This window comes from Falco cherrug, chromosome 5 (genome assembly GCF_023634085.1).
Source record: "Falco cherrug isolate bFalChe1 chromosome 5, bFalChe1.pri, whole genome shotgun sequence".
NCBI lineage: Eukaryota > Metazoa > Chordata > Aves > Falconiformes > Falconidae > Falco > Falco cherrug.
This window is the reverse complement of record NC_073701.1, coordinates 64,692,842-64,715,825: the sequence shown is the minus strand read 5'-3', so window position 1 is coordinate 64,715,825 and position 22,984 is coordinate 64,692,842. Positions and strand designations below refer to the sequence as shown.

General features: G+C 51.3%; 1 protein-coding gene across 1 annotated transcript in view; it reads right to left on the bottom strand.

Annotated features, from left to right (window-relative positions):
• The window catches only part of GATA3 (GATA binding protein 3), a 29,778-nt gene extending 25,095 nt beyond the window's left edge, over positions 1-4,683 (bottom strand). The window contains exon 1 of the mRNA XM_055712255.1: positions 4,580-4,683. The gene's annotated coding sequence lies outside the window, so the exon portion shown is untranslated. The remainder of the gene's footprint in view (positions 1-4,579) is intronic.
• Positions 4,684-22,984: the final 18,301 nt, after the last annotated feature.

Below are 22,984 nucleotides of genomic sequence, written 5' to 3'. Positions count from 1 at the left end.
ATTCACTGTCAAAGGGCACTAAAGCTGCCCCCCCCCCCTTTTTTTTTTTCCTCCAGATCTTCCCATTAAAACAGATCTAGGGGCGGTTCTCCTGGTGCCGAGACGCGGGGCCACCCGCCGCCTCCGTCCCCACCGGTGCCCGCCGCTGCGACTGGCACCTCGGGGCGGGGACAGGCAGAAAAAGCCCCCCCCTCCCTTGTCGTCCGTACCCCCACCCCACCCCCCTCCTTTAGCCCCCTTTTAGACGACAATTGACTGAAAGCGGATTAAGTTACGTTTGCCGAGCTGTTTCTTTTTTTTTTACAGGGTACCAGAATAGTACAGGTAAAGCTGTACAAACAGCCGGGAGCGACGAATCGGAGGGTTATGGAGAGGACACGGCCCAGGGCAGAGCTCCGAAGATATTTTTTTTCTTGTTTTTTGCCTGTGTACAGCAATTTGCCTTCTTGCCGAGGGAGGGGGACCCGAGGTTGGCATCTCCTTGGCTGGGCCGGGGGAGGCGACCGTGCTCAGCCGTGCCCCGCCGGCCGGGGCAGCCCCTCCCGGGGCACGGAGCCTGCCAGCCCCCGGGGACAGCCCCCGGCGTGAGGGTGGCTGGGCCCTGGTAACGCTGCTGAGATAATCTCGGGTTAAACAAAGGCGGAGAGAAGAGGGGATATTTTGTTTCCCCCCCCCTTCCCCCCCGCCCCCCCCCCCCCTTCAGTCAGGAACGATGATCTGTTTCCCCAAGGCCACCACTATTTTTATCAGTAAAATGATAATCAGCATCCCTCCAGCTAGGGGCTGGCAAAATAAATAATAATCATCATCATCATCATCATCATCATCATGAAAAGCCAAGAGAAAGAGAAACGGAGACAGTAGACTGGCAATTCTGCATCTCCGCTTTCTCATCCCATGTGAGCCTTCCCTTCCACTTCGAAACCAACCACATGGGTGGTTCCTTTTCTTTTTTTTTAACTTTTTTTTTTTGTAATATATACGTATATATTTCCGTTCTCTTCTAATAATTCATTTATCTCCCCGTCGCGAAGATCGGGAGGAAACAAACACACGCACACAAAGAAGTGCCGAGCCATGCAAATTCAAAGAACAAATCAACGTCTGATTACACCGGGTCCAATTTTTCCTCCCTTCGTGCACCACCACCCCAGACACAGACACTTTTTTTTCAGCGCAAATGATACTATTTGATGAGGGCTGGGGGAGGGCGGGGAGAGGGGGAAAACCCTGCTCTGCCGAAGAAAAGAAATTCGAAGAATTGAAAATGGGAGGAAAGAAACTGGGACTTTTCTTTCTCCTTCCCCCCCCCCCCCCCCCCCCCGCCCCCTTCTTTGAAGCTGAGAGGAGGGCGACTGCCCCAGGACACTGCAGGAGTTAAAAAAAAAAAAAGTCTGAGAAAGATCAAAAACCTGCTCCGCCAGTCCCAGAGACGACCTACCCCCGCGCCACATTCCCCGAACTGCGCGCAGGGACGCGGAGAGGAGCCGGGCGAAGGGGAGAAGGGGGCAGGGAGCCGGATTCGCCCCGCTGCCGCTGCCCCGTCCTGCTCCGGGGTGGCAGGCAGGATCCAGCTCCCTTCCCTCCCTCCTTCCTTCCCTCCCTCCTCCCTTCCTGCCCTCGGCAGCACAGCCCCGGTTTCCAGCTCAACCCGGTAAGTCCCTTTTCTCCCCCCCCCCCCCTTCCTCTTTCTCTGAAAGCAAAGGTGTGACTTGAAAATGGAGTCCCTTTCTCCTTTTTAATTTTCCCCCCTTTTTTCCCCCATTTTCCCCCCCTGCGAGCTGCGCGGAGAGGCTGCCCGACCCTCTGCGCTGCGCGGATCCCCGCCGAGGCACCGGGTATCGCTCCCGCCCGGCCGGCGCTGGGGCAGCTCTCCGGGAAGGCAGCTCCCCCATAAATTAAAAAAATAACAATATTAATAAAAGAAGAAAAAACCTAGAAATCCGCCTGAACAGCCACTCAAAACTAAGATGAGGTTAAGGAAATGCACATGGGGGGGGGGGGGGGGTGGACACGGACAAAAAAGCGGAGGGAGGGGGAGTCGTTTTGTTTCGGGTTTCTGGGTTTTGTTTCATCGCCCAGGAACGTTTTGAGCGATGGATTTGAAGGCGGGTTGAAGCGAAGGCGAAGCATCTTGCGGACTGCAAACCCGAGCCGGCCGTTTTCCTCGCACCCCACGGAGAAGGTGAAGCTGCCGTCGTGTTGAACGACCTTTCCCTCCCCCCCCCCCCTTCTCTTTTTCTGTTCCTAAAAGCAGAAATTACCCTGGGACTTAGATAAGACAGAAAAAAAACATCGCCGGGCTGTCGACGTGAGAGGCGGCGGCGGAATTACCGCCAGATCGTCGGCGAGGCGCAGGGGCATATCCCGACCTCCCGGCATGGAAAACGCAGCAATTTACTCCGAGCAGAGTCCGGCTGTCCCTGCACCCCCCCAAAATAAACCTCCCGTGTCCGCAGACACCCCCCCCCAGCTGTAACCCGGCACGACACGGCCGTCTCGCACAGTGACACACCCCGCTCCGTTAATGTGGGGTCACATTTGCTGTCCCAGACTCCCAAATTCAGATGGAGGGGAGCAAAATCTTCACGATTTCTTTTCGCTTTAAGGAGGGCGTTATCTCACTCCAAATTCCCCTAAGGTGCCCATATAGGCACCCCTGAGATGCTGTCCCCCCCGTCCAAGCACAACGGAGAAGCTTCCCGCATCCCGGGGGGCGAGCGGAGCCCTCAGCCGAGTCGTGTGTGTCCCCCTCCCGCACTCCGCTCCCTACATGCCCCTCCGGGGATGCACCTCCTTGTCTTCCCCCTTCTCCCCCCCCCCCTTAAAATTAAAATACCCCTCTCAGCTTTGCAGAAAAAAACCAAACAAACAGAAAACAAACAAACAAACAAACAAAAAACCCAAACAAAAAAACCCCAAAAAAACAAAACAACGCACGCCCGAGGAGAAGGAAGCGCTTTGCCCCAGCCGGGAGCGAAGTGCCGGGGGGGGGGGAAGTGGGGAAGACCTTCCCTTTCCCTCCTGTTCTTTCCTAAGAGCCTGTTTTTCCTCTCCCGTGGCCCCCAGGCTGCCGGGCCCCTCCCTGTCCCCCCTGCCTGCCTGCCTGCCCAGGTTCCCGGGGATGCCAGCCCCGGTGCGTCCGGGGAGGGGGGACCGGTGTCCGCCCGGTCGGGGCAGCCGCCGCTGCAGCCCCTGCCCGCGGCACCGCCGAGTGCCGGTTGCCCCGCTCCACACCTGCGGCCCATAAATAATGGAGAAAACAAGCAGGGCTGGCGGTTATTAATTATCCGGTTGCATTAAAATCCGTCACCCAGAGCCTGCTGCCCGTGTACGGACACGTGAAGGTAAGAGGAGCTGGGGATGGACGGATGGATAGGATGGATGGACGGACGGACGGACAGACAGATACATAGGTATTTTCTCTCCTGTTTTGAAGACGCCCAGTGACAGCTAATGCGCATTTCTGGACAGCCCGAGCCATTTCCAGGCTGCTTCCTGAACCTGAAATACCCTTCACCTAGTCTGGAGGGTGGAAAATTTTCCTACGAGGGAAGAAAGGAGAGAAAGCCCTAAATCCAGGGCTGCGGGGGAGAGGGGAGCTCTGCTTTCTTCCTTCGGCACCGCGTCCCGCCGGAGCCCAGGGCGGCGCGGCCCGGCCGGGAGCCGCGGGGAAGGTGAGGGGGGTCCGCACCCGGAGGGGAGCCGCGCCCCCCATCCAAGCCGGCCTCAACGGCACATCCTTCCTCTGTAGCTGGGACAGCTCTGCTTTGGGATGAGAAGGTATGAAAAGGAGGAAAGGGGCGGAAGATCGCCCTAATTAGATTCTATTAGAAGCTTAGTATGCTTGTTATATATTACATTACTAGATATTTTTAACGTGAATATATATATATAGTATAGGTTATATACTGTATAGCACAGATCGACCTAACGCAAGCAAATAATACCGGCGAGTACGATCCGTGGGAACAGCGTAGGAAGGTCCTGGCGCTCGCAGCCGCGCTAGCGCCATGCCCGCACGGACATCGCGACATACATCTGTAGAGGCGATACGCCTATGCGGGTCTGTATAGGCAAAGGTATCTATATGCACATAGGTATCGAGCTAGGCACGGAAAGGCCCCGATCCCGCATACCCCTTCCCATCCTGAGAGGAATATCTCACATGCCGGCTGTGACAGTGCTATGTCCCATCTCCCACCCCTGGCCACCCCAGCCTCACTCCTTTGCCCCCAGCACCCGGGGCTAAGCCAGGCTGTTCTCACCCGCTTCCCAAATTTCGGCTCCCTCCCCCGGCCCGGGGGGTGCCTTTCCCCAAGGTCACCGGGAAAAGCCAACTCCCCACCACCCCCTCCCCAAGCAATAAGGGGGGTCGGGTTGAGTTTCAAGCCGGCGGCTGCTGCCCTTTGAGCCGAGATCCCCATCTTAATTCCCTCCACGTGGAGAGGGAGTAAAAGGAGGAGGCTAAGGAATTTAAAATAAATTAAAAAAAAGGAAAATAAGAAAAGAAAAAAAAGATAGGAGAACGGTGGTGGTGGTGGGACATACAGACGCAGACAACGGAGTGTTCACTGACCTGGGCAGATGCTTTTTGTTCTGTCCGGTTCCGCGGAGCTCTCAGGGCAGGAGCGCGGGCGGAGCGGAGCCGCGGCGGCGGCTGCTGGCATGTCGCAAGCTCCCACCGAGGGGGAAAACCTGGGGGAGCCGCATCCTCCAAACGCCCACCCTTGCCCTCCTCCTCCCCCTCCTCCTCCTCCTCCTCCTCCGGGCTGGGCTGAAGATCAGAGCTCTTCCGGGTTGGGAAAGGGCAGAGAACGAGTGAGAGAAATATGATGGGCCATTTCTTTACACACCCATCCCGGGAATCACATGGGGTGGCTGGGGGGGGAGGGGGGGGGGGGAAGGAGGGGGAGCAGGGGCAGGGCCGGGGGGATGCGCCAGGTACTGGGGCTCGCAGTGGTGCGAGCATGATGTAACCCGTCCCGGGAGTAACTGTCACCTCCGGGAGCCTACAGCGCCGGGAAAGAGCCAGCGAGAAAAAATAATTAAGCGTATGATCATACAAATAACGCCGGGGCTCTCTCCGCTGCCATGGAAAGCTTTCGAGGAAAAGCGGCGACATTAGCTACGAGGGGCTGTTTCTTCTCTGTCCCCTCTTCTCCTGGGGAGGGACTTTTATTGACCCTGATTTCCTTTATTTCATTTTTTTTCAATTATTATTAATTTTTATTTTTATTTTGAATGTGTATCAGTGTAAAGCTCCAGGATCTGGACAGAAAAAAAAATCATAATCCACAAGCGTCCCCTGCCACTCCGAGAGTGGGGCAGGGGGCTGTCCCCCTGTCCCCCACTCTTCATCAGGACGAGGAAGGCTCCCGGCCGCGGGCAGGGCCGCGGCATCTCTGCAGGGAAACACCGACCCTGGGGGTCGTCCCCAGCCCAGAGGTCTGTGTGTGCACCCCCACACCTCCCCGTCCTGTCAGAGGTGGAGGGGGCTTGAACCCAGGGCCGACCCGTGCGCAGCGAACGGGAGGGTTAGGGTGCAGCTGCAGACCCCTGCTCCCTCCCCAATCTCCCCTCCCTATGAAGACCCGGGGGCTTTCGAGAGCTGGCGAGGGAGGAGAACACCCCCCACTCCTCCAACTGCTATAGGGCCGGAGGAGAAGCCTGGGAGCTGGGCTGTGGCCATGGCCACAGGCTCCGGGGGATGTCCCAATCTTGCAACGATGAGAAGGACATGGAAGCACCGGTGGGCGGTGGGGGTGGGGGGTGTGTGCTGATTTGCTATATTTAAGCCCCTGCTCATGTCAGTCCCTAAAACCAAAAGCTGCAGCCTCAGTGTGCACCCCCCGCCCCCGCCGATCCACCGGCAGATTTGCTGGCAAGAGAACTTCCCCGCGGTTTGGTGAAGCTTTTTTCTTGTAAGGGTGGGTGCCTGTTTCTACAAGCGCCCCCTCCCCGCGCCCCGGGGGGTGTACCACCAGCAAAGCCGAACATGACCTGGAGGACCAGCCTGGGGTGGTGGTGGTAGGGTGTTTCGCTACGGAAAACGCGTCCTGGAGGGTCAACGCTGTTCTGCCAAGGTGGGCAGCCACTTCCCGGGGTGGGAGGAGAAGGGGGGGGGGGCGGGGGGGAAGTGAGGAGAGGGGCGAGAACTGCCCGCCCCCCTTTAAACATCAAAGCCCACATCCACCACTGGCGTGAAATGCTTCCACGGGAGGACACCAGAAGTGCTTTATTCCCAGGACTAAACAAGCAGTCCCCGGGCCCCACGGGTGGGACACCCGCTCGTGCTGGGGGATGCAGAGCCGCCCTCCCCGGCGCCTCTCCGCGGTACCCGGCGGAGATGCCGCTCATCCCGGGGCGCTGAGTCCCGGCGCAACCGGTGCTTCAGGAACGGGGCCGAAAACTGATCACGTAGGGGAAAAGTAAGAAAAAAAATAATATATACACACACACGCACACTCCTGATCCTGGAGGGATATTGTTGGTTTTTTTCTGCTGACGCTGGGAGTTCGCTATCTCTGCTTCTAGAGTGACTCCCTGTAAGGTGAAAGGTAACGCGATCACCTCCCAATTCTATCTTTAGAAAACACATTCAATTAAGGTAATAACTTAAAGCTCATTAGAGCTGCGAAGGGAGCCTTCCCACCGCGAAACACCGATGGAAACAGCTCGAGCACCCCAACAACGAGAGTCGGGGGGGGGGGGGTGGGGGTGGGAAGCGGGTTGAGTCCATCTACCCTCGCCGAGAAATGTGTTTTTTCCTAGGGAAAGGCTTCGAAAATTAGCATTTTAAAGCCACGAGGCTTGTGTAGTTTGCGCTGAATGGAGTGAAGGAGCCGGGGCTAAATCCTTGCAGGGTATGGGATAAAAAGTAGGAGAATACAGCTAAAATGACGCGAGGGGTGCGTTTCCCATCACCGGGCAGGGAAAATCCCTGGGAAATCTGCTTGCCACGATTTCTGCTCCCCAAAACAGTGCTAAGGGAGGGAGGCGAGATCAAGGTGGGAGATGTTGCCGAATCCTTCCAAAACTGCCCAAGGAAAAAAAAAAAAAAAGAAAAAAAAGAAAAAGAGGGAGGGGGTGGTGGTGAGGGAGCTGAATTTGGGATGTCTAAGTACATGGTGAAAGTGTGGAAACGAAAAATCAAGATTTCTCCCACAAAAAACGCTTAGGAAGCCCACGGAGATGGAGTCCCGGCGCTATTGTCCCTATTGCCCGTCTAGGGCTGCCTGCGGGGGGAGAGGGAATTTGGGCACAGGCGCAGGCGCATCCACACTCACACTCATACCCCCCCGCATTCACCCCGCACCGTGAAGTTCATTTCCAGCTATGATGGCTGGTGATTCAAAGGTTAAACATAACTAATGAGGCTTTAAATGGCACCCGGGGTTTATCATAAATATCACAGACCTTCCTTGATGCCTGCAGTTTAGGCTCGAACATACATTAAAAACAATAGTCAGGTAGGCAGAGGTCATTTAAATAAATAAATACATGCATTTAGATACACACACACAAACACACACGTATTCATATGTTTTTTCCTGGTGTGTATGTATATATATGGAATACATATGTCGAATGTGTGTATATATAGTGTGGGTATGTATAGATCTATATTCCATGGAATATATCTGTGTGGAATATATTTTTTTTCCTGTAGTTTTCTAGCTTACTGGGGGAGCCTGCGATTCTCCCAGGGCATGTGGCTGCTCCTACCTCTTGCTCTCCTCCTGGCACATATTTAGACGCGCATACATCGAAATAAATACCTACACACACACACACACAATCGATTTCGACTCCGCCTGAACCAAGATTTGCAGTCGGACCTTCCATAAATATAATCCATACGTTACTGTTAGTGATAACCGCTCCGCGGCTGCAAAAAGGAGGGTAGGGATGCTTTATTCGCTATAACGAAACGGCTCTGGAGATAAACCCTACCCCTCTCTGCCCCCACCCTGGGGAAAAGTTGCCAATAATAAATAATTTCTCCCTCCCCGGCTGTGAAAACACAGTCTCGGGATAGGTTATTTTTTAATATCATCGCTGCAATCTTCATTTCCAGGGAGGGGGGGGAAAGCGCCCTTCGTCTTGATCTCCCCAAATCAGCCGGTTTGGCATTGATCCTGTGCTTTGTGTGCGCGGAGTATATTCGCTTTAAAACGATTTCCATTAAACGCAGCCCCCAACACTGGTGGGATCGACCTAATGACTTTGTGTGAACGGTGGGGAGGGAGCGGGGCTTTGGGGGGGGGGAAAGCCTCGGAAATTAAAATTATCCCCCCCTCCCCTCCCCTCCTCCATCCTCATCTTCCATTCACCAGAACAAGAGACTTGGAAATAAAGTCCAAGCCAGACCCCAGCAAACAGCCCCTGTTGCAAATTCCTGTCAATTACAGCCAAGGTGCAAAATATATTTATAAAAATATATAAAGCACGTGGAAGTGGAGAATTTTAATTAAATCTTACTGCGGCTCTAACAACATCGAAGTGATATTTCATTCGGAGCCCGCCTCTTGCTTGTGTTTTATAGCGTTTTCTTGCCTCTGACTTTTTTTTTAAATATTAGACGAGGTACAGAATTATAAATGACTCTTTCCTTATCTGTGCTGCTCACATATCCAGGATCAGAGGAGCTGATTAAGAAAGAAGTCAGAGGCAACGTTGGATTCATAATGATTCGGAATAATGAATCCTTATCTCTGCTTTCCAGATTATCACCCTTTCAGCTCCCAATGTTTTGTTACATGGGATAATTTATTGCATCTAATACATCACAATGAATCTGATGGCGGAAAGCGATGGGCAAAGCTGGGGGGGAAAAAAAAAAACCAAACCCAACCCGTGGGTCCTTATTTTAGGTTGGACTTATCCTGGGGGGCAGCGAAACTGATTTTGTTTTATTAAATTGTGAAAATATAAGGTACATCTGATAATAATAATAATAGTAATAATAATAATAATAAGTTGGGGGGGGGGAGAGGAGGAGCTTTAATTAGTGTGTCACTTTCAGACTGAAATTAAGAAAATCGACCGGAGCTTCTCCTCTCGGTGGCTGCGAGATCCTAATTTTACATGATTTATTTTTTATTTAAGGGGGAGATAATGCGTCATAAACATGGAATAAAGCGCGGAGCCGGGTTAAGATAACACACAATTTGCATCTCTCTCTTTCCATCCCCCCACCCCCCTTTTTTTTTTACGGGAGGGTTGCCAATAATGCTCAATATTTCTCCCCGCCCCGTTGCCAAATAAATACATGCATAGCAAAAAATCGATAAGATTTCTGCTAGGAGTCTCTCCCCTCTCTCTCCCTGTGTCTCTGCCTCCTTTCCCCCCCCCCCCCCCCCCAAGCTTTTCTCATAAACTGGAGAAACTCCGTGGGTTGCTTTGTATGCAAATGAACGCTGCTCTGTGTTTCTGGCTGCAGAAATTAAAAAAAAAAAAGGGAGGGGGGGGCGGGGGGGGGAGATTCACCTGAAATTATTGATATTTGTGTGCTTGAGGAGGGGAAGATATGCTGATATTTTGCCGGATTTTAATGTATTCGTTTGAATCCTTAAAGGGGAGCGGCAGCCGGTGCCTGCCTCCTCACCTGCGCAGGGAAAAGATGCATTTCAAACGTTTTCTGCGGCGAAGAAGCCCCTTTTGCTTCCTTCTAAGGGATGGCTTGGGAGGGGGTGGGCATTCCCACAGCAATAGTAACTCAGTCCAAAAGTTCACCTCGGCTCAACTCACCCCCCAAAAACCCTGCTGAGGGGCTGGGGGATGCTCCTGACCCGTGTTAGAGCATCCCCGTCTCTGAATTTCTTGGACAGCACCGGAGAGAAAATGGTGCCTAAAATCCTCTTCGTGGTCAATTTGCTGCGCCTTCGTTTGGGTTGGTGGGTTGGTTTTTTTGTTTGTTTTTTTTTTTTTAATTTCTCTCTCTCTCTTCCCTCCACCCCCCTTTTCTTCTTCGTGTACAGGCACTCCTGATGCTAAAATTTCTGGGGACAGGTGCTGGCAGCCCTGTCCTGTCTTGGTTTAAGTTTCCCTGGCTCCCTCTCATCCCTTCTTGGCTCTCCCGGCATAGGGACGGTGTTTAATCATTAACCAGGTCCAGCACGGTGCTTTTTTCCAGGAAGTGGGAGATGCTTCTGAAACGAGGTTGAAACATAACTTGTTTTTCCCCTTTGCCTAAAGGGAAAGGCTCTCACCTGGGGTCTTGAGGAGGGAGACCTCCCCCCCGCCCCCTTCCAAGCCGTGTGCGTGTTGCAAAGGCACGTCTCCCTGCTATAGGTTCATCATTTTATATGTGGTGTTTCACAAATCCCATCCAAACGGTAATCTCTGCTTCCCTACTCTTCCTCCAGCGTCTGTTCCCTGCAATATTTGTCAAGGAATTTCAAGTATCAATTATAACCGCAATTTTTGATCCCCCCAATTTGAAGTGTAGATTATTTGATAGGAATATACATATATATAATACCGGTTCTCCCTCAGATGAATTTATTGGACCACGTCCACCCTCAGCTGAACATTCAATATTCCAGCATTATCTCCGCACTTAAACTCGCTTTCTCCATTTCTGTGCCAAGATAAATTTGCATAATATTTGCAGTTGTAATTAGCTGATGAACATCTCTCAGCCTTCCCCTTTGTTTTCCGTGCGTTTGGTCTTCAATTGATGCCACTTTTGATCTTTAATATTACAGTATCCCGATAGAGTATTTTATATCTTATCTGCAGCGGATGAAAGTCGCACAGAAAGGGGGGTGGGGGGGGGAGGGGGGAGAAAAAAAAAACCTGGAGAGAAAGGAGAGGGAGGAAAAGGCACTGAACGAAGCTGAACTAATCAGAGTTTCGAAAGGTTGTTTCAGATGCCTGAATCCGCAGTTACGGGGCAAATGCGATAAATGTTGAAATTAGAGCCATTTAAAATAACACAGGGCTTGCTCAGGTGAGGTACCGCCGGCATCCCCGCAGCATCCGCGAAGGGCGCCGGGGCTAGGCACGGAGCCGGGGCCGGGGGGGGGGCGGGGCGGGCAGCCCCTGTGCCCCCGCTCCGGGCTCGGCCACCTCGGGGGGAGACACCCGCTGCCTTTTGGAGACTCGAGCACCGAAGTTGGGCTTTACTTTTTTTATTTTTTTAGGGGTGTGTGTGATGCTTTCCTTCACCCGGCAATTGCAGCAGGAGCAACCCGTGCTGGCTGCCCGGTACCCCCGACTTCACACCCTTCCCCCGCGCCCCCCCGCCTCCCCCCCGGCTCTCGGAGCATCTCGAGAGAGCAGCCCCTGCCCCCGCCCCCCCGCCCCCCCCCCCCCCCCCCCCCCCCCCCCCGGGTCACCTCCGCTCGCGGAGCCGGGAGTAAAGGATGTTATCACGTCGGGAGGGTTATTAAACCGCTAATGAATGAGTGTCTGTGAGACTCTGGACGGGCTGGAGAGCCCTCGGGAGGGGGGCCGGGAGGAGAGGAGGCAGAAAGGCTCGATCTTCATGCCAATCTCTGGAACAAATAGCTAACATTTAACGTTTACACCCTGCTTGGCGACGAACTGGCGCTCCATGGACCCCTGATCCAGGCTAAAATGTCCAGAAAGCCTTTGGAGAGAACAAGTTCCTAGCTATCAGGTTCTTCTGATCTCTCTCCTCCTTTCATAGGGCTTCGGTTTCAGGCTGGACTTGTCCCATGTCTGCTTTACCGCTGCGCGCTCCTAAATGAGTGTCAAGGAGGCGAATATCGAATAGCAGAGAGGTCAAGGCGATTTGGTTAACCGTTGGCTGGGCTGATGGCTTTAAACTTGTGTGGGAGGCTGGGGACGTGGCGGGGGGCAGGGAAGGAAGAGGGGGAAGGAATGGGAGCGGAGGGGAAATAAACCCGAGAGAAAGGAAAGCAAGGAGGTGGGAGGGAAGAGGATGGGGGTGCAGGGAGAGATGTGGGGCTTGGAGAGCCCCCCAAAAGCCAGGGTCAAGGGTTTCACGGTGGTGGAGGGCTATGGAAACCCTTGATGGAGGGTTTCCACCTTTACTGGTGGCTCTGGGTAGGCTGGGGGGGTTCCTCAGTCTATGGGGGTATGTGTGTTTGGGAGTGGTTGGATGCATGTATTTTGATGGCACCTACATTTGGGCTTGTGTACTCTTGATCCCGGGTGTTTTTTCTGGGGGGCTGGAGGGTGGGTGCACCCCAGATGAGTGGATGCATCCGTAGGGTTTTGAAGACGCGGGGGGATTTTGCAGCATGTGGGTGGAGGAGCCACACTCCGTGTATGTGTGTGGGGAAAACCCAAAGGTGCAGCCGAGAAGGTGCATTTGTGCAAAGGTTGTGGGAGGGCAGGGCTGGCCGGGAGGGCTGAGCACCCCGCCACGGGTTGGTGGTCCTGGGGGTGATGCAGGGCACCTGTGTTTTGGCACAAGGGCTGCAAGGGTGGTTGGGGAGATTCTGTGTGTGTCTGTGGGTTAGGAGGAGAGAGGGGTTATGGTGTGCCTCTCGTGATGGGGGTATGGCAGGATGGGGGCAGGTGAAGGTCCTGTGCACGTATGGAGCATATATAGGGTGGCTGTCAAGCAGCTGTGCCTGTGGCTGAAGTATGAGGTGTGAACCAGCTGAGGGTGTAGGGTGAGCTGTGTAGGGCTCACACAGGGATGCGGGACTGTGGGTGCGAAGGGCCCATGCTGTGTGGGCAGGTGTGAGTAGGATGTGCTGGGTGACAAGTCCAGGGAAAACCTTGGGCTGTGGAGGGCTGAGTGATCTGGCAGTGCTTTTAGGGGGCAGATCCCCTCCATGAGTGCTTTTGTACTTCCCAGTGTGGAGGCCGGCTGGGCGGCTCAGCAGGCAGCAAAGAAACCAAAGAGAAATTACACTTTCCCTGTACTAATCATCTGCTTTAAAAAAAATAAATAAAAAAGAGAAAGAGAATTTCCTGGAAGAGAAAGTTTTCTATTACCAAAATGGCCAATGAACAGAGCAAATACTCGAGGCCTTTTCCAGCCACACTCCTCAGCTACGAAGCCGCACAAGCCCTCACTTCCCAGCAATCACATTTTGCTCCTAACATTAGTAGAAAACTCACTCTGGTCTCAGGTAATGTAAAGCTTGTCAGCTGAATCAAGGCAAACAATCGCCATAGGAAATGTGTGCACAGCCACACACGGCTGAGCAGCGCCAGGCAGTGTAACTACCAGAGAGTTTGCAACAGCTAAAACCAAGAGGGAGTTAATCGTGGGTTTAGTTCCCATGCCCTTGACCTGCAAGTTGCAGAACTTGGGAGTGCGATGCTGACGGGACATATCTGGGTGAAGCCACCCAGGCCCTCAGTGGAAGGCTATAGTCTCCACATTGTCCTGGCTTTTGTATTTTGAGCGTGTTACAGGGGAACATTCTGCTCTCCCTTTTGGGGGTGCACAAAGGGCTGCAGGGGGTTCAGCCCCTGGGCTGCCCTGCAGGAAGGAGGGATGCCATCGGGGATGATTTAGCGAAGCCCGGTGAGGACAGGATGAGCGAATTTCAGGATCAAATATGCATTTAGGATTATTTTAATTTATTTTTTTTTTTAAATTTGAATGGTTTTCATTTTCTTGGCTGCTCGAGGCAGCATGGAACCCAGCGAGCCTGGGGCCACGCATCGTATGGGTATCACAAAGGTGTGTCCCTATCGAGAGGTGTCTGGTGCCTGTGTTTTGACATGAATGTATGCATGTCATGTGTGCAGGGGGTGCCTGTGCATGTGCACATCGGTGCCCGCAGATATCTTGCACTACATGTATATAAAAATATATATATTCCATATGAAGCACAGAGCTATACATCCCTCCATCATGCCTGCATACATCCACATACATACACCCACTAAGGTTGCGTTTCCGGAGACATTCTCAAATAGAGCAGTGTAATTTCTCCGCTGATTTTGATTGACATGCTGTCCCTGGGATCATGTGTTAATCCCTTCTTCACTCAAGCCTTTTCATAACTCATTTCTCTCTGCTAGATGGAGACTCTGATGGTTACCGAGGCAACGATGATAGCACTAAGCCATTTCCCTCTCTGCACGGAGACCATTATTCCGCATGCATAGGCCATTTGCAACAAAGGTCGCCACAAAGTCATCCACAACACAGCACACGTTTATTAAACTTTTATTCTTTTTTTTTTTGCCCTCCCCCTAACAGAGAAACTAGCCAGCACGTGTGCAATCCCCTCCCCCCCCCCTTTTTTTTTGAGATCTTTGTAATATAGGTAATAATAACTGTAGCAGATATTATTGTACCCAAACTATATATCATACAGATCAGGAGCTTAGAGTTCCTGGTCTAGAAAGATCATGCTTAGATGGTGAGGTTTTGCACCAATGATTCCTATTTGTCTTTTGTTCTCCTATCAAATAGTAACTTTAATAGCAGTTGGAGGAATAAACAGCAAAAAGTGACAATATGAGAGTGGTGTGAGGTGAATATCTGAATATAAAACACACATGGAGATTTTCCCTGCCAAGCACCTCCCAAAACCAGATAACTAAATAACCATCAGCAATGACGACCCCCTCACTGGGCTGATTTTCTTTTTAAGTCCAATTTCTATTTGGCTCCTTACCTGGGCTTCCTGGCTCTGGGTGTAAGTTATAGGGGGGCCTTCTCTTGGTGTTAGGAGCTGGTTTAAGGGTGTTAAAAGCCAGCTCCAGCTGTAAGAGGACAATGGGTTAATGCGCTGCTGGAAAGGGCCCCCACTAACCTGAGGTGCTCCCTTCCCACCAGCGAGGCTTTGCACATATGGGGCCACACTGCTGGATTTTGTTTCAGCCCCATCCTTCACCTCTGGAGACCAAATGTTGCTTTGGGCTGGCTTTTAGTGAGCAGCCCTTTCCCACCAGGAACGGTGTGGATAAAGGCACAAATGTCTTTTTGTGGATTCGTGGATTTCATGGATTGGCACTGAAGCCAACTTCAAGAAATGTCCACTATCTGCTGGCCACCTCTCGGTGCCTGGGATCACAAGTCCTTGGCCTGAAGATATTTATTACCTCTTTCTGGCTCTGTTTTAAGGCAGCTAAATGTCTCTCTAGGTCTACTTTTCCACCTGTCTCAGGGCAGAGACCCCCCTCCCCCCCCACGGCAGTGGGTCTTGCAGCCGCCATGCCTGACGGCAGCAGGGACAGGCGAGGGCTGAGCGGCTGCTCCGATAGTCCTGCAGCATCAGTTCTGCTGTGGATGTGAAAGAGGAGGAGAAGATGGCCCATGGTGATAAGCTCCCAGGAAATTTCTATGGTGCCTCCTACCCTCCTCTGTCCAGACAGCTCCAGCACTGATCCCGGATCTTATCTCTCCATATTGCTGTACCTCTCTGGCCTCCCTCCTACAGTGTCCTGCTCAGCTTGGTGCAAAACACACTCCTAATTGCACCGGCCTGGCCCAAAGCTCTGATCCCATCTGCCCTCTCCGACTCCCATCACCGGCTTCACTGGTTTTATCACCTATTTCGTTTAGATGTTTGATGCTGCCTCTTCAAAGCCAGCCAGAGGTCAGCCCAGCCCCAGCTCCTCTGCTCTTTCTCCCTTTATTTTTAGTTCAGGAATTAAAAAAAAAAAACAACTCATAAATTAACAACTTTTAATCATTCAGCTGCTTCTTTTGGATACAGGGAGCCGCTGAAATGACTTGGAAGTCCACATGAGTCCAACCTCTGCAAGTGCATGAATTGAGTCCTGAGCTTGGGGATCCACCTAGAGGAAAACATCTCCCAGGAGCAAACTGTCACTTGGACACAACCGCAGTGGTTTCCAAACCAGGTTATGTGCTTGTTTACAGAGTTTCTGTTTTACAAGATATTCAAATAATCGTAGACAATCAGGAGCTGGGGTTAACCCCCCAACCTGGTGTTTATCTGAAGAATCACTTTCCCACTGGGATGCAGCCACCACAGGAGGGTGAAACGCCACTGGTCTGGCTGACACATGGGAACATGGTTTATGGTGTGGGGTGAAGTGGCTCCTCCACTGAAGTGCTGATTTAGCAGAGGTGTTTGAAGAAAGCAGCTGCCCTGGATCCTCGGTGGTTGGTGTCCGAGACCTGCCACATCCACCCGTTTGAGCTGATGATGAACAAGTGCGAGGCTTGCTCTCCCTGTGCAGCATGGCGGTGGGGGGACCCAAGAGGGACTGATGCTGCAGGCAAGGGCTTGCTGTCAGGGGCATGCACTGTCTCATGGCACTTTTCACTGTATTCCCAAACCACCTCCTGCCTTTCTGAGAAAAAACTCATTTCCCTTTTCCCCATTCCCTGCACCATCTAGCACCCTGGCTGCTCTTGCACCGCTCCTTCCATGGAAAGTCTCCAGGCTGCCTGGCTTGATATTAAAAAAAAAAAAAAAAGGCTGGAAAAAAGATAATGATCATGATTTCTGCTCATAACAAGCTCTTCCAGCTCATGCAGGGATGCTCGAGGCCGGGAAACACACAAGGATATTTACTTGTGATGCAGCCCTGGGATGGTGCTGGGACTTTTGAGCGAAGCGTGGCAGGTATCTCTGAGCCCCCTGCACTAATTGATGGGCTCTCTATATATCATGCCAGATAAAGGGCTCTTGTGCAGTAAATGCTGATGTTTAGAACATCCTGATAGTGTTTTGTTAACAAGAAGATAACGGGAGAGCAAGATACGTTTGTTTAAGCTGCCTATAGATAAACCCAATAGAGTCTTTGTTAAGTTTTCATGACTGATGGCAGGTACTAAATGCGATAAATAATACCCCAGGTCCTGATTGGAGCTACTGTAGCACAAATTATAACCCCCAGCACTGACCTGTGAGGGGGGATGGAGGGGTTGAAGGCTACAGGAGTGAAGACCTGGGATTTTTGGGGGGTGGTGACCCCTTGTTTCTGAACCGACGGTGGTCTGCTAAGGCTTTTCTAACACTCCTGCAAAGTGGTAACCACCAGAAAAGCCAGGGATGAAAAGGATGTTGGCAATAAGGTGTTGTGGCAGCAGAAAGGAAGAGAGGATGCAAAAATTCACAGGGAGAGAGTGGCAGTGGACAGCCCCAGTCTAAAACCAGTGGTGACCTTTTCCACAGGGCTCTTCACCAGCTCATCCAGGATGGGTTGCTCCAAGAGTCTTTGGAAATGGAGGATGAGCAAGGCTGTGTCGCAAAATCATGTCCAGCAGATCCCCAGCAACCTTCTCCCCCCACCCCAGGAGGATGCTGAGTCAAGGCAGCGTCCACCTCCCTCCCAAGTTTGCCTTCGTCAGGGTGCTTATTAGCATTTCTCCCCAAACAACCTGCTAATTGCAAGGTGGGTCGCTGCCAGCCCTCTTACAAAAGACGGAATTGTTATTGACAGGCAATGTGGTGGCCCTGGTCGTGAGTCATGGGAGGAGAAGAGGGGCCACGAGGTCTGCCCACGATGCGCCCCGGTGATGTCCCAAGGGTGTCCGCACGGATGCGCCAGCCTGCGAGGCCAAGGCTCATGTTAAGCCGGTGACAAATTGCCAGCAGGGGCAGAGCTGCTCAGCAGAGGCTCTCCAAAGCCTGTGGCTGCAAAAGCTCTTGAGGTTTAGAAGTCAGGCCATGAAACAGCCCAGCTCCCCTCAGCTGCTGAAAGGGGTTACAGCTACACTGTCTTCAGCACCACCCTCCCTGAGAAGTCAGTAACTTGCTCCCGTTTTTTGTTTTATTCTTCTCGTGCCATTTTTTTTGTTTGTTTTATTCTTCTCGTGTCTTTTAAGACAGGAGACTGCAGGAACTGTGCTGGGGTGATGCTAAAAGCATCCATGACCCTTGGGTCAGTGCCTTGCTGGTGCATCCTTCTGAGCAAGGGGATGAGGAGCGCTCCAGGCTTGGCTCCCTGGCTGGTAACCTCTGGGATGCTGGAAGTCTCCGCTCCTTTTCTGGTGGATGTGAAACCAGGAAGTAGCCACGGCACCTCCAAGCTGGTGCTGATTTTGCACGAGAGTCTGATGCCCGGCCTGACATCATGTTTTGGCTCCTGAGGGACTGGGAATGAGGAGGTTGGAGTCCTGGTTTCCATTTAGGAATGGGATAAGCCTCTGGGGAGGCTGTGCAGTTTGGGTTTTGTTTTTCTATCCCAGCTGCTCACATGCTATTTATTTGTTGGGGATTTTTAATACTCTTGAGGAGACGCAAAAGGCTGGAGAAGAAAGCACTGAAGTGGGTGTGTGTAGTGTCCCAAGTTCTTTATGCTGATACCTGGGCTGGGCTTGCTCCTTGCCCAGGGAGATATCAAGAACTCCTAATTTCTGTGCCGGCTTCATGCACATCCCTCCCATTCAGCGCCGGGGCCGTGCTGAGCCCCCCGGGCCGCTGGGCAAAGCTGGCTCTGCCGCGGCGGTGACAGTGACGTGGCGGTGGTGCAGCATGCTGCATCCTGTGGGTGCTGCACATGGGGGGTCCGCTCAAAGGGCAAATGGTGCTGCTGCCATGCTGCTCTGGTTGAGCAACCTAGCTGACGTGAGACAACCGGGCTGGAAACAATGCAGGGAGAAAGAAATGGGTGATGAAGCAGATTTTGGAAATATTTTTCCCTTTAGTTTTTCTGGTCATCAATAGCAATGGCCAGAGCACATCCATTTGCCACCCTCTGACCAGCTCTGATTTTGCCAGGGCAGCTGTAGGATTTGGCTGCAGATAAATCTATTCCTGGCACGTATGCTTGAATTCCAGATTATTTTCCAGCTATGGGTTCTCCCTAAGTGTTGTGGTTTAACCCTATCCCAGCCAAACCCAGGACACCAAGAAATATTGGAAGAGGAGAGAGACTCTGTGCCCAGAGCTGGACTATACAGATTTAAACACTCAAAGCCTGAAAATTTTTGGGTGGGGTAGAGACTCTGCACCATAACTGATGGGGAAGATCCTAAATTTCCATTTCACAACTATCTCCAGTGCAGGACTCACATTGTGGTCCTGAGCAAGTGCTCAGCCCCGGTTTCAGAGCTGGCCAAGAGTGATGGAGAGATGTAAATGAAAAACTAGTGGGTCTTCCTGAGAAAACTTTGAACAGGCATCCAAAAAATGAATGTGTTTTCTTCTAATTAGGAGTGTTCGTTATATCTCATGGTGATCTACAAAACAAGCCACATGCCAGTTATTGTTGGTACAAGCACAACAATTCTGACTGTGGGAAAAAAATATTTCCAGGCATGTAGGACACAAAACGTACTAAAGGCATTTTAATGACACTTTAATTAATCTCTAGGCATAGGTTAAACAGAGAATATCTAAAAAGGTGTGTATGTGTGTGGGGGGTAATAACAAAAGTTAGGACTCAAATCAAAAGATGCTTTAGTACCTGCAGAAGCTATTAAATATAATTATATTCATTTAAAATATCCCCACGCACAAAAAATGGTAAACTGGAACGAAGGTTGCAAGCAAATCTTAGTAAATCAAGGCATTAAAAAAAAAAGTATCAAAAGAATGTTGTGATTATCATACGAACAAACCCAAACCCAAATAAATTCAGAGTTAAGGTGAGACTTAAAAAAAGAAATCCAAAGAAGCTAGGTGTGGAAAATTACAGTGGAGGCAGCTAAACCACTTCAACTCGGAGATGCTGTGCAATAACCCAAAGGAAAAGCAAGTGTGGATTTAGAAACACATTATCCTGACCCGGGACCACAGAAATGGAAATGCTTTTCTCAGATGTTTGTTGGCTGATAGAGTTTATTGCAACCAGTTGGGAGACTCTCATTTCCAGTTTGATCACCAGCTCACGTTCCTGTCGATGTGTACATCTGTGACAAAGCACCTGGGGTCTCTGCAGAGATGCACCTTTGGGTTCAAGAAGAAATGAACCTGCTTTTATCCAAAATCACCACTTCCTACCCAATTCTTGCAAGTGCCTTGCTGAGCTTGGCTTGCTTTGTACCCTGGTTGTGGCTGGGAGGTGCGTCAGGCAGCCTTGGGGGAGCCCATGTACAGACATCTCCCCATGCCTTTGGTTTGGAAGGACCTCGCAGAGGGATCCAGACTCCTGTATGTCTATTATATGGAGATCTTGGCAGCTGAGACCTGCTTTTGGGATAAAAACTTAGCGTGAACTGGTGCCCCCAGTGATAGGTTCATATAAAGGTGCTTGGAAAAGTACCTGGAGAGGTAACCCAAGGATGAAGGAGGCTCAGAGGTATGTTTTGCAGCAGATGTCACTATTGAAGCAAGGATTAGGGGACGCAGGAAGCTTAGAAAGCAGAAGAAAGTCTCCCTTCTTGTATTATCAAGTGACTCTTCTCCATAGGTACTGACCCTCTTGGCCTCAGGTGGCTCCGGCACCAGCCTTGTCTGCTTGGTGTGGAGGGGAGCTGGAAGCTTGGAGGTGCCCATTCCTATCTCGGCTTTGCCCCTGATGTGCTCTGTGACCTGGCACAAATCACTTCACTGCCCTGCTTCGGTTTCACTGTTCCTAATGCCAGCAGAAAACAAATCCCTCCTTGTTCACAGAAAGTGAGTGATGCTAGTCTGGCCCCATCATTTCCCCAAGCACATCTGATGGGAACCACCACAGCTCTTGAGTCCTTAAGCCATTAAGCAAATACCCATGTTGAACAGGTATCTGGTTTTATTACCCAATCCCAGCAGTTGTTGGGGGCACCCACCTGCCTTGCCCAAATACATGTGTCTATAGGAATGGCAGTGGGATGTGTTGCACCACGATGGCAAAATTTGACTGGATGTCTCAGGAGGTCCCCTTATGTCTTAAATTCATGTAAATAGCGGTCAGTTGTGTTCACCAGCTGTGGAGTGCGTTGCCTGCAGGGAAGAGGCAGGTTGGTGTCTGCAAAGTTCTGATCACCAGCAGCTTCCACGCTCCTGGATGCCACAGGTGTGGAAGGTGTATCTCCAGAAGATGCCACTTGTCTGGCACAGAGGGGAAACATACAGTGTCAGACAAGTAAAAGCGAGGGATCCATTGCAAGCAGCAGGACACTTGTGATTGAGATAAAGATAACTCAAAACAGGGGTAAACAGCTAAGTTACCAAGTCGTTGCAGAAAACTGGAGTACCTTGGGGGAGGCAATGCCAAGAGCACACTCAGCTCTGAAACTATTTTGCAACGTGTGCATCCAAGGCTGGATTCATACCAGAAGTGTGAGCAATACTATTTGGTAAGCGTTAACTCCATGACCAGTGCTTGCGATCCAGAAGTGAGAAGAAAAACAAAGACATGATGCAGGTCTGCAGCCATTTAAGCATGGCTTTGGTAAACAGAGCTGGTATAACACTCACCGGAGCCTCGGGCACGGGCTAAGGCACTGGCTCCTCCCTCCACCCACCTGCACACTGGATGACTTGTACAAAACTTGGCCTAGTGGGAGCCCTGGTAATTAATCTGGTCCCCCCACGTCTCCCCACCGCCCTCCTTCCCCGACACCAAATCAGCACGCTTGGTTCTGCTTGTAAACACAACCGGACCGTCAACTGAGCCCAACGGAAAATGAGGAGTTGGGCAGGCATCCCAAGATCTGCAGCCTGTTAAAAGCCTGGGGAACGTTTTCCAGCGAGCTGGTGGAGGGTAGCTTTGCCAAGATGGGCACCTGGGTGTGGGAAGAATGCTGGCAGGGCAATGAACTCATTAAGGTGGAGCTCTGTCACCACCTCCTGAAGGAATCTGAGATGAGTCCGTTGCGCTGCCGTACCCTTGTGCAAGCGGGTGTAGGAAGGATCGGTCACTGGAGCTCTGCGCTCCCCTGCTCCACACACCGAAGTCAACGCCACCAGGAGAAATAGGAGCCCTTTCCATGTAAGCAAACTGATCTGGCTGATATCAAGTGACTCATTAACGGCTTACAAAACTTAAGTAGACCATAGTGTTGCTCTCTAGTAGTGGGAACTTCTTGGCTTGAAAGGAGGATTTGATACCTTTTTGGCAGAAGCTCACCTTGGGCCTTAACCATTGTTAGCAACACCAGATCTGCCCCTGGACGTGCTTGCAAGAAGTTGCAAACTGCACCTGTTTTGACTCTGAAAAATTAAATTTTCCAGAGATCCTGGACACAGAGATCATCTGGACCTGCACAAGGATCCTGGGCACAGAGATCATCTGGACCTGCACCAGGGTTAATGATGGATTCCAAAGCCTGCAGCGCAGGTGACAAGGGGTGAAGGTGGAATCAAGCTGTTCTTACACCAGACAAAAACATCTACTCAAACTGTGTGTTTTCTCAGTATATAACATTTCACCCTCTGCTTGCCCCTTCATCCTTTTCCCATCCAAGCCCCCCAAAAGAAAGAAAACAATCCCATGATGATTAGATCCATTAGAGACAAATGAATCTCATTTTCTATACTCACAGAAGCCGTGCTAAGAAAAACAGGTCTGTGCCCATAGCCGTACAAACGAATCTGTGTTTGGTTGGACATGGAGAAAAGACTCCAACTGGTGGAAAGGTCACTGCCACATGTATAGAGGACAGCTGAAACCCTGCCACCAGCATTAAGGATCATGTAAGAACTACCTGTGTCTCCTGCACTTCTGTTATGACAATAATAAAGAGGAAAAAGGCACTGCAAGGTCCTGAGCAGTTTCCTTGTGTAGCCATCCTACCTTGTGTGCTGTGGATGGAAGAATGAATACACTTCAGATTTACTCCTTTCAAGGCACATTTGCTTTAGCAGCTGCTAATCTAGAGGCTACACAGAAAGGACAAACTTGTTATGAGTCGCCTCAGTGTGCTGCTCCTGAGGACATTTCTATCGTCCACGGCCCAGGTGCACCCTTGCTTGGAAGGGGAGGTACATACAGTGTCTTCAAAATAGCTAAACAGTCATCTTAAGCACATCTGAATTGGAATCACACAGGGCAAAACCAGTCCATCCTTCTGGCCCACATAGGTCATATAGCCAAATCCTGCAAAGCACAGAAATAACATGACAATTGTAATATATAACATGAATCAAACGGGGCAGATCAGCTTCCAAAGGGGTTGGTAGGCAAGAGATGTTTTCCTCAATTCTAAGGGACACAGGAGCTTTGCAAAACA